Source organism: Xiphias gladius, chromosome 17 (assembly GCF_016859285.1).
Source record: "Xiphias gladius isolate SHS-SW01 ecotype Sanya breed wild chromosome 17, ASM1685928v1, whole genome shotgun sequence".
NCBI lineage: Eukaryota > Metazoa > Chordata > Actinopteri > Istiophoriformes > Xiphiidae > Xiphias > Xiphias gladius.
In genome coordinates, this window is record NC_053416.1 from 1,717,227 (window position 1) to 1,727,174 (window position 9,948).

The window sequence follows — 9,948 nt, forward strand, 5'->3', positions numbered from 1 at the left end:
AATTGGGATCCGGGGGGGGGCTTTTCGAATGACATTGCAGAAAATAGTTGATGACGTACCACAAAATAATTCACCTCCATTGTAATGTTGAATCTCAAATTGGATCTAACCGTCTAAATATCCAGACACCATTAGAGAGAAGCGAGAACATTTTTAGTTTTATTCTAAGCATTTATTCATTTGTTTGCTTGTTTTTTTTTTTTTATTGGTTATTTAGGTGAAGCGACCCTTTAAATTAATTTGAGGGTCCACGAAGCTCTGTGAAGTCCCAGAAGACGTTAATACAACACCCCGGATACACGGGCCACTGGCAGACGGTTTGTTTTCTTGTCTATGCATAAAAACAGACTGAGGCAACTACAGCATCTACAGTAACTTATAGACTGAGCACAACAAATAGTGTTTTCATCTGTTGCCTTATTTTTTATTTACTTAAGTATTTAGATCAGTTCTCAACACGCCAGGAAAAAATCTAGTGATTCTCCAGAGGAAACAATATCTAGACTTTTGCTGAAGATAACAAATGAAGCATCGGCATCGGTGGCACCGGGCTCATCCTGATCGGGGAACGCTTCGTTCCCACCGATTTCACCGTAGAAGCCGTGAAACCGTGTGGAGCGGCTCACCTGTTCACCTGTGTGCTGTGCGGGAAAGGTTTCAGCTTCATGGGGCTCCCGTAAGGTCAAAGTGTCACACCACAAGATTCAAATAATTCATGAAGTCACCACGGCTGTGCCTCAACAGCCCCCCCCATCTCAGTGTGGAGACACAGTCTGGATCCTGCTGCAGTGTGACGGCCACAGTTGTTCAGTAAAGTGGAGGAAAAGGAGCTGCCTATTCTACATGGGTTGGGTCAGGGGGAGACCGCGTCTGAAAGCTGAGGTGTGGGAGTCCTGAAGGAGATGGAGCCGATGGGTCTCCGGCCCAGTTTAACCCCTGGTGTCCGAGACCGGACACAAATCGGATGTTTGTCAAAATACGAAGTAAACATCCTCAAAATGGACTCAAACTGTTAAACTGAATAGATTGAAAACATTTGGGCACGTACTTCTACACCAAACCCAGCTGGATCGGTGATTAGCTTGATACAATAGTCACACAACAAGCCAGCTTCCTTGCTCCTTATGGGACAATGACCCCTAAAAACAGGTTCGGCTTTTGTTTACTGAGCTCTGCCCACGAGTCCCTGGAACTAAATCTGGGCTCTGACCGGGAGGTGGTACCGAGCCCAGGTTCTAGGTACCTTCACAGGGGACCGTGCAACGGCCCTGTTTGCTGAGGCGGCACAGCATTAATAACACAGGACGCGTGTTGACATGAGCGCTGCAGGGAAGTGTGTCTAAATACACAAATTCCAAATGTCCCGCATGGGCGTTTTGCTGACGTGGTCTGTCTGTGGGAACTGCAGACTATGTGCAGTGCTGGAAAGCACATCACTAGTTTAACTACGTTTTCCAGTCACTATCAGGTAGCCTTGGTGTTTTCAGAATCACCTAAAGTTCGTAGTAGCAAAGTGCAGTTTCCACTAAGTAGCAAGGCGGCGACCAAATGCTACGTCCTGACAGTTTTAGCTTGTGGGCCCAGAAATGAGTGGGACTGTTTCCCACCAGGGCCCGTATTTATCAAACCCGTAAGAATGACAGTACAGAAGCGTCCGAAGCTTCAGCATTAAAGCAGCTGCCGTCAGAGTGTGAGCAATAAGACGCGCTCATCAACTGAAGTGTAAAAGTCATTTTAAAGAGCAACGGTCAGCTGATCGCATGACCGATCAGAGAGGGAATAGCCGATCGGAGGTATCGATTGACCCTACAGCTGCCATATTGTACGTTCTTACAGCTTATTCACCGGTATGTTATTCTTCAAGAACGCGTAGAAGCTTTAAAAAGGTCATTTTATTAGTGTGAAATCTTTAAATCTCCAGGAATAGTTAGTTCAGACAGAGACTGTGAATCACATCAGCATCAGATTTATTCATACATGATACATGATAAATGCAAAATAAAAAAGACAGAGGTGTAACATCTTATCTAAAACCACTCTATTTTTAATTATCTGCTTATGTATCATTCTGGTTTGTGAAGCACAGCGGAGACACAAAGCGGGAACCTCCAGCCGCAGCCGTACAGCACTGGCAGGCCCCCGCCCCAATAAAGCCGCTGAGCTTTTCCCTTCCGTATTGTGCATAAAAAAACTTTCGCATCATCATTTACAAGTCTGCCGTAGGTAACGATGGAAATCTCTGTCTCAAACACAAAACGCTCTGTATATACTCCGACTCTGGTATCCACCTTCTCATGCGACCCCAGAGAAAACAAACGGAGGACGTCGCTAAAATGTCGGACTGCTCCTTTAAAAAAAAGACACCTGTGGAGAGTCAGTGACCACGCGTGCTCCTACCTGCTCTCACACCTCTGTGAACCCGTTTATTGGAGACAATGCTACCTGCACGTGACTTGACTCCCAGCTGCTTCCCTCGTCTTACCAGTGAACCAACGACACGTCCCTCCACTAAAGACTTAAACAGACTCCTGTAAGTTTTGTAAGCACTTTGTCGACCCTGTAACAACCTATTCCCGGTCCTGTTTTTATAATCCCTATGTAGTGTGTATATTATCGCTCTGTGGCGGGATCCCGTTGACGAAGCAGAACAGAGTTTTATCTCTACGAACATTCGCGTGGTCCGTCAGAGGAACATCTGCTGAGGGACACCGGGCCTCACTGCGACATTTCCTTAGGAAACTGGTTGGTCGAAACGAGCTGACGCAGATCTGCTCCTGCACAACTGAGTGTCTGGTGCAACAGAAAAAACTGGGGCATCATGTTTGTGTTTTCTTGATGAGAATATTTCACTGGTAACCGAAAAAAAAAAAAAATCTGTAACTTTCTTGTGTTAACAACATACCATCTTATCGTGTTACACGTTTGATTCAACGAGATGCAAGAGCGGTTCGGTGAAATAACGAGAAAGTTTTGTGATAAAACAAGATACAAGAAGAAAAGGTTCCTGTAAAAACAGAGTAAAGTGTCTTTTTAACTTGACACTTCCAAAAACGAGAACAGTTTCTCGTTGAAATGAGCCGTTTGCGTATTTACCATCAAAATTCACCAGACACCAGAGGCCAGGTGTCGTTGTCCGGGACGACGCTGGTGCTGACTGCGCTTCCTCTGATTTGGATTCACCGGCTGATTTACGCTTCACTAGCTGAACCCAGTCTTTCTCTCCAGCTAAGTCATTTTATACTTTTAACTCTGAAATGTTTTGAGTTAAGAGGAGAGAAGCCGGCATCTTGAAGCTAAAATCCATGAATGAATGAGAAGGGGGCAACAACCACCATTCCAATCGCAGCTTTGACAAGGATTTCTTCTTCGCTGTTCAAATTTCGCGCCCTCTGACCGTCTGAAATGTTTCGGGAAGTAAAACTCCGGTCCGCTGCTGTGTTTTCAGTATTACCACAGTGAAGAAGAGCCTCGAGGGCATTCCCGCCTCTACTGTACGATTACTGACGCATGTGTTCTGCAAACGTTTTCTCCGAACTAGTGTAGCAACGGGAGGAAGCAAGAACAAACTACATCTCTGATAAGCAGAGAGATTGTCCGCATGGCACGATTGCAGCTTTTACTCCTTCCTTTTTTTCCCCTCGCTCAACCTGACCATTGATGTAAAACACGCATATTCTTATCGGCATCACCACGTGCTCGTTTGCATGCAAACAGGGACAGTGAGCCTGGCATGCGAGGCTCCCTGAGGGATGGATTTTATGCTTAAACGAAACGAAGTCCACGTTCTGTCAGGACAAACCGACCGGTCCAGTGTCCTGACCTGGATTAATCAACCGGGCAAAGAAGGCAACGGCCCCGAAAGTCCCGGGCTGCTGGTCAAGTGCTTCGGTAATTTGATCAGTTGCACATTTGTTGAGGAAACTGCACCACTCAACCACAAAATTAACGAAGGCAGGTCCTGGCAGACACTGTACGATGTTATTGGCGATTTGACACAACGTCCATTTTAGCCGCCCTTTCTCGGCGATTGCACCGTACGTTGCACTGAAGGCAAAGACGTAAAAATGAGAGAAGGGCACTTTGAACAAAAAGCAAGAAGCAAAAGAGAATCCATCCAAATGTTTCCCTCCGGCTGCTGCCGTGTGAATGTGAGCTGATGAACAGCTGGTGGAGCCGCTTCTCCATTCGCTGCCGTTAAACCACCACAGAAGAAGAGGACGCGGCGAGACGTGGTCGTTAAAGGAGCTGCAGTCAAAGCTCAGACGATGGGAAACCGTGTGGAGAACGCGATGGAAACATGACGTTTCTGCTGGTTTCGTGTGTTGACGTGAGGAAGGTTCCAGTCTCCTCGTCGTTTTTTTTTACGGGCAAATTAAATTGAAATTGTGCAGAAAAACAGCTGGATGGAAATGCACTCTACACTTTGTCTGCTCTGCGGCGAATTGGGCTTAAGTCATAATCCTCCTTTATCCGCTAAACGCATTTAGACTAATTTGTTACCACCAACGGGATGAATTTCAGAATTCAAGCACCAGCACATAAATAATATGTCACCGAATCTGGAGGAGCAGAGCAGCCCGTTCGTGCTGTTACAAGTTTGGCTACAGAGATTTATGAAGGACACAAGTTGCCCGAGTCCAGAGCACCTGTTCAGAGAACTCTGGGAAGAGCGTTTCCACCTCGTGTCTGAAATTTTTCAGGGGTGAAACTTAAATCCGCGCAGTGTCTGCCCGACTTTATGTTGCCGTAGGGAACCTGTAGAGAACTCCTGGGCCAAAACCTGGTTGTAACGCCTTTATTATTTTACTCCATATTGTGCTCGCGTGGTGCATACTCCTAAATGAAGCTGTGTCTGATCCGAGTACCGCAACCAGAAAAAACCCCCTGGGAACTGGAGGTGCTGATCCAGCACGGGAGGTGCCGGCTGTACTGGTCGGTTTCCGGGCCTCTCGGCACACACCGGGCTGAAGCTGCACGAATCAGAGCTCGAGCAAAGCCTCCAGGAAACAAAATGGCTCTGCCGTTGTCTTTCGAATCATTTCAGTTTCATGCTTTTCTTTTCTTACCTGGACGTACTTGTCCATGCGGGAGGCAAACACTTGAATAATGATGTCACTGCATTTTTAGAGGAGAACATTTTCTCCGTACGCAGTTGCTTTCTGGTCCCAACTCCTGCTCCTTTAATTTCAGCCTTCACGTTTCTGTTTGTCTCCGCTGACAGATGCACTTTCTCCTCTGCTTTGCCTTCATCCTCTCGGTCTCTGAGAGGGTTGGTTGTTAAGCTGTTGACTGTGGTTTCATGTGGTTAATTAATTTTTTTCTCCTGTGGCACTGAACACTTGTCACCTGATATGAGAACAAAAATGACTTTTGTGTGAATTTCATATCGATGGCAAAATCTTCTTTCTTTTCTCTCTGTGGCTTTTTGAGGACGTGAACTCCCGGCGTCGCCACGTGTCAGTGCTCGAGTTCAGTTTTCCTTTCATTCGTCTTAAACCGACGAGAAAATGCCAAACATACAGATTGCCTGTTCCTGAGTGAAGGACGAGCCCAGATTTTTAACCCGTCTTATTTCTATTAATGTTGTTGGGTTACATGATGTAAAGCCTGTGTAATAATTTAACACAGTGGTTCCCAACCTTGGGGTCAGGGGGGTGGACAGGGGGGCTTTTAGGTTTTTATTCTGATTAAAAGGCCAGGAAACCGCGTTCTTCAGTTCTTACAATCGCAGAATTCAAGCTCTACCAGCAGTAACGTGTTCTTTTGCCCCCCGATTTTGGCTCTCAGGCAACGAGCCGCCCCTTCTTCCTTGTGGAGGAGGCCTGCAGAAGGAAAAATGGCTGGTTTGGTTGCACGCAACTCTGAGCCAGTTTAACCAGTGATGACGGGAAGTAGCTTGATTTTAAAGGATCACGAGCCGAAAAGGTTGGGAACCGCTGATGTAACGTCTCCACTGCCTGAATATCACACTTCACCTTCACACGGGCTATAAAACACTTCGGGGCTCTAAACTGTGGCTTCTCTGGTTTCATAACATTGTATTTTTAATCCTGCATGAATCAGACTCCAAACCAAGGCTGTAAATGTTCAAATCAAGCATCCGCTTCTATTGGATAAGTTATTCTTATTCTTATTATTATTATTATTGTTATTAATATTATTGTTGTTGTTATTGTTGTTGTTGTATTTTGAAGATGGCTCATTGTGTTACAATCGCTGTCGCTGTTTACACAATGTTTGGTTAACGACTTTACGTTTCAGGTCTTGCGTCGGCCATTTTATCTGTGTTTGAGCGGGAGGGAGAGAAACACCTGTGGATGTTGGGACGAACAAAATACATGTTATGTAAAACTTTAAAACTGAGGCCATCGATCAATAAAGAACTGACAACAAAAAAACAGGCTCTGGAAATCATTCGTAAAGAGTAAAGTAAAAAAAAAAAAATACTGATGCATTGAGATATTTATCATCATTAATAAAAACAAGTCAGACAAAGAAATAAAGTGAAATACAATCCACGGTGTCGTATGTAATTCCTTTTTATGTATGCAGTGTGTATTGTAGTTCACTTTCTATCCTTATTTTTGTGAAGACGGAGGACGACGCCTCCTGCTGGTCAAACTACTCATTGATAAATACATTGTTCCAAAACTGTGGAGGATGAAAAGTGACTTATATGTAATAAACTACATGTAAGAAATACATTAAAATAAATAAATAAATGCTGAAATAAACACATCAATAAGTAAATTTTTAATTGATAAACAGAAGAATAAATATATAAACAAATGCTGGAATAAATAAATGAATGTTAAATTAATTTTAAAAATACAAATGCCTAAAAGATGATATATGTATTATAATGGTTACGGGGAGAAGAGACTGAAAAGTTGCAGCAGCGCCGCTGAAGATCCAAACATGGCGTAAAATAGTTCCGCAGCCACAGTAAATGGTAACAGCAACAACAAGAAGGCCAAATTTACTCCCCGTCGGGGAATCGAACCCCGGTCTTCCGCGTGACAGGCGGAGATACTGTCCACTATACTAACGAGGAGAGGTGAGGATGGTCATGTGACCACATCGATTCGTGGAGTGGGCTGCTATTGGGTGTTCAAAGATATAGACACCTGTGAGAGGTCATGAGAGTACGACCATAGAAAATGACAACAACTCCGCGTCGGGGAATCGAACCCCGGTCTTCGGAGATACTGTCCACTATACTAACGAGGAAAGGTGAGGACAGTCATGTGACCACATCCACTCGTGGAGTGGGCTGCTATTGGGTAGTCAAAGATATAGACACCTGTGAGAGGTCATGAGAGTACGACCATAGAAAATGACAACAACTCCGCGTCGGGGAATCGAACCCCGGTCTTCGGAGATACTGTCCACTATACTAACGAGGAGAGGTGAGGACAGTCATGTGACCACATCCACTCGTGGAGTGGGCTGCTATTGGGTAGTCAAAGATATAGACACCTGTGAGAGGTCATGAGAGTACGACCATAGAAAATGACAACAACTCCCCGTCGGGGAATCGAACCCCGGTCTTCCGCGTGACAGGCGGAGATACTGTCCACTATACTAACGAGGAGAGGTGAGGACAGTCATGTGACCACATCCACTCGTGGAGTGGGCTGCTGACTATTGGTTATTTAAAGATATAAACACCTGTGAGAGGTCATGAGAGTACGACCATAGAAAATAACAACAACTCCCCGTCGGGGAATCGAACCCCGGTCTTCCGCGTGACAGGCGGAGATACTGTCCACTATACTAACGAGGAGAGGTGCAGACAGTCATGTGACCACATCGATTCGTTGAGTGGGCTGCTGACTATTGGTTATTTAAAGATATGAACACCTGTGAGAGGTCAGGAGAGTACGACCATAGAAAATGACAACAATTCCCCGTCGGGGAATCGAACCCCGGTCTTCGGAGATACTGTCCACTATACTGACGACGTGAGGTGAAAATCGCTGTAATTTAATCAATATTATTATTCTACTTATTATATGATCGAAATATTCATAATGATGTCAAGCTGCTGAGTTGAGTCGTGGTAAAAATGAACAATGAAAAGTTAAGTAACGGAAAGATGAAAACATTTAAAAGAGAAATGTTGTTGTTTTTTTTTTGTTTTGTGATTGATTGATTGATTTTTCATTTCAAATTTTTTTTTTTGTACATGATTACGAATAGAACGAATGTGAAGTACTTATACACATGTGAAACTGGTAACTATTTACTCTTTTACTCTTTCTTCCTTTAGTACAGTATTTACACTTCTTTTGAATATTCTTTTGTCTGCTCTGCTATTTTATCCTTCCATTTTTCCTGAGGATACTCTAATAGAACAACTCCCCGTCGGGGAATCGAACCCCGGTCTTCCGCGTGACAGGCGGAGATACTGTCCACTATACTAACGAGGAGAGGTGCGGACGGTCATGTGACCACATCGATTCGTGGAGTGGGCTGCTGACTATTGGTTATTTAAAGATATGAACACCTGTGAGAGGTCAGGAGAGTACGACCATAGAAAATAACAACAACTCCCCGTCGGGGAATCGAACCCCGGTCTTCCGCGTGACAGGCGGAGATACTGTCCACTATACTAACGAGGAGAGGTTTGGACAGTCATGTGACCACAGAGTTCGACTCGGTGTTGCTCACCTGTATTTGTTTGTTCCACTTGCAGTGATTGACAGTAACTAAGTACATTTCCTGCGGCAGTTTTTTCAGTCCGCTATTGACAGGAAGTGTAAAAGTGTCCCACTTCCTGGTTTTCAACATCAGTGTGATCAAAGGACTTTTTGTTCCTACAAAGGTCTTTTGGATGATGTTACATTAAACTTTAAAAGTCTTCACTTACATGATAAATGGATATGAACTTTTACAAGAAACAGAAAGTATAATGTTACCATGGTTTCAACGAGCTACAACTTGAGCCCTTTTTTTTTTTTTTTTTTTTGCCTGTTTTTATTTGACAATCTGTGAAACAACCCAATCCGGCAACACTGACCTCAAGCCCCGCACTTAAGTACAACTTCACAGTACTTTTTACAACATTTTTGGCTGGACTGTGACCGCGAGGCTAGCCCTATAAAACGCGAATGTCCGGGACTGACTGATTGGCTGACGGACTGACTGAGTGATGAAGTTACGTCATGCTCAGGTTCAGGTTATAGCCCACAACATAACTCACCGTCCGGTCTGTTTTACCTGCTCTTTATACTTCTGCTCCATCACATTTCAGACGCAATTATTGTCGTATATAAGCATTGTAAAATTGGACATTTCATTTCCCAGGAATGACCCTCTAACGACTGCACTCTAGTCCGGTTTCACACTGTCTAACAAGTGGGGGAAAAAAGTGCTCTTTTGTTTGAGTAACAGGCGAGAAAACGTTTGATTAACTCCCCGTCGGGGAATCGAACCCCGGTCTTCCGCGTGACAGGCGGAGATACTGTCCACTATACTAACGAGGAGAGGCGAGGACAGTCATGTGACCACATCGAACGATTCATCGTTAGTATATCGGGCAGTAAAATGGCATCAATTCCAATATTTCAATCATTTAATATGTAGAATAATAATATTGATTAAATTACAGCGATTTTCACCTCACGTCGTCAGTATAGTGGACAGTATCTCCGAAGACCGGGGTTCGATTCCCCGACGGGGAGTTGTTATTATTTTCTATGGTCGTGCTCTCACACGTGTCTATGATTTTGAACACCTCATAGTCAGCAGCCCACTCCACGAGTGGATGTGGTCACATGACTTTCCTCACCTCTCCTCGTTAGTATAGTGGACAGTATCTCCGCCTGTCACGCGGAAGACCGGGGTTCGATTCCCCGACGGGGAGTATTTATTATTATTATTATTATAATTATTATTATCATTTTTTTTTTCCAATCAGTCCGTGAAGGCACATTCTGCGACTTT

General features: G+C 44.4%; 7 non-coding genes across 7 annotated transcripts; 1 reads left to right on the top strand and 6 right to left on the bottom strand.

Moving 5' to 3' along the window:
• Nucleotides 1-6,982: 6,982 nt before the first annotated feature.
• trnad-guc lies at nucleotides 6,983-7,054 on the bottom strand. Its single transcript has one exon. It is a non-coding gene; the product is annotated as a tRNA-Asp (tRNA).
• A 468-nt stretch (nucleotides 7,055-7,522) lies between these two features.
• On the bottom strand, nucleotides 7,523-7,594 carry trnad-guc. Its single transcript has one exon. It is a non-coding gene; the product is annotated as a tRNA-Asp (tRNA).
• Nucleotides 7,595-7,714: 120 nt separating this feature from the next.
• On the bottom strand, nucleotides 7,715-7,786 carry trnad-guc. The gene has a single exon. It is a non-coding gene; the product is annotated as a tRNA-Asp (tRNA).
• A 574-nt stretch (nucleotides 7,787-8,360) lies between these two features.
• trnad-guc lies at nucleotides 8,361-8,432 on the bottom strand. Its single transcript has one exon. It is a non-coding gene; the product is annotated as a tRNA-Asp (tRNA).
• A 120-nt stretch (nucleotides 8,433-8,552) lies between these two features.
• trnad-guc lies at nucleotides 8,553-8,624 on the bottom strand. Its single transcript has one exon. It is a non-coding gene; the product is annotated as a tRNA-Asp (tRNA).
• A 792-nt stretch (nucleotides 8,625-9,416) lies between these two features.
• On the bottom strand, nucleotides 9,417-9,488 carry trnad-guc. The gene has a single exon. It is a non-coding gene; the product is annotated as a tRNA-Asp (tRNA).
• A 308-nt stretch (nucleotides 9,489-9,796) lies between these two features.
• On the top strand, nucleotides 9,797-9,868 carry trnad-guc. The gene has a single exon. It is a non-coding gene; the product is annotated as a tRNA-Asp (tRNA).
• The last annotated feature ends 80 nt before the right edge of the window (nucleotides 9,869-9,948 follow it).